Genomic DNA, 1,355 nt, shown 5'->3' on the forward strand with positions numbered 1-1,355 from the left:
TTCAAACAGTGGAGGCAGGATGACTATAATCTTGGCTCATGGACGCTCGCAGTGACCGATCCAGAAAATTTTATCAGTGGGAGTAAAATATATATAGTATAATAATAATTTTATAATTATACTATAGTATTATAAAATATGATTATTCCTCAAATTATTTAACTAACAAATTAAAACAATAAAATAATTTACAATAGTAAATAATTTAAAATTTCATTCTTCTGAGTTTCATATTTTGAAAAGATTGAATAATCTTTTTATTGTCAATACAATCAAACGTCTCTCTTTCTATATATGTCACTAAACAATCATTTAAAAATTCATCTCCCATACGGTTGCGAAGCCGACTCTTTATGATGTTCATAGCAGAAAAAGTTCTTTCAACTGATGCAGTTGCTACAGGCAAAACTAAAGCTAACTTCAAAAGAAGAAACACTAATGGATAAACAATATTTTTTCGAGTCTCGACCAATTTCTGAGAAAGAGCACCAATCCCATTTAAGTTTGAGAATTGATCATTAGAATGTACATCTAATATGAAATTCTCAAGTTGACTATCAAGTGCCAAAAGTTGAGTAGAAGAAAATTCTAATGGATAGAATTGAGCTAACTAGATCAACTTCTCCTTATCAAATGCAAGAAATGAGTGTCTTGGATTCAGACAAGCTATACAAAGAAGCAATTCAGTATTTACCTCTGTAAAACGATTATTGAGTTCTTGAAGTTATCTATCAACTACTTGATAGAATATCTCAACTTGAAAATGATGCAAATTTGAGATCTTTTGAACTTTGCGTCTTGATCTTCCTTGTGACACAAATATATCATCCATTTTTGGAACGGTAATGTTATGTTTGTCACAAAACAATGAGACTTCATCAAGTAAAAGAGACCAACCATCATCTCTTATAGTTTGCAACCGTTGCTTAGACACTTTAACCAATGCCATAGCATTTACAATGTCTTGATCATTCCTTTGTAACACTTGAGATAATTCATTAGTAACTCCCAAGATATTTTTCATCAAGTGCAAGTTGAAAATGAATTCAAAAGATTGAATGACATTCAATAAATGACATGCTTCAGCTCTTTGTTCTGAATTATTTCCATCTTCTTCAACATATTCAAGAACATTGATCAGGAAGGAAACAAAGAAATTAATCGAAGTATAGTTCCATAGTGTGAACCCCATCTAGTATCTCCAGCTATTTTCAAAGTTATTTCTTGATTCAAACCACGTCCACTAGAAATTTCTCCACTTTGTAATGCTTCAATTGTCTTAGTCATTTGACTATCACAAAGCATATCTCTTCGTTTACACGAAGCTCCAACAACATTGCACAAATTGGTTAACA

The sequence above is a fragment of the Arachis hypogaea genome, chromosome 18, assembly GCF_003086295.3.
Source record: "Arachis hypogaea cultivar Tifrunner chromosome 18, arahy.Tifrunner.gnm2.J5K5, whole genome shotgun sequence".
NCBI classification, from domain to species: Eukaryota; Viridiplantae; Streptophyta; class Magnoliopsida; order Fabales; family Fabaceae; genus Arachis; species Arachis hypogaea.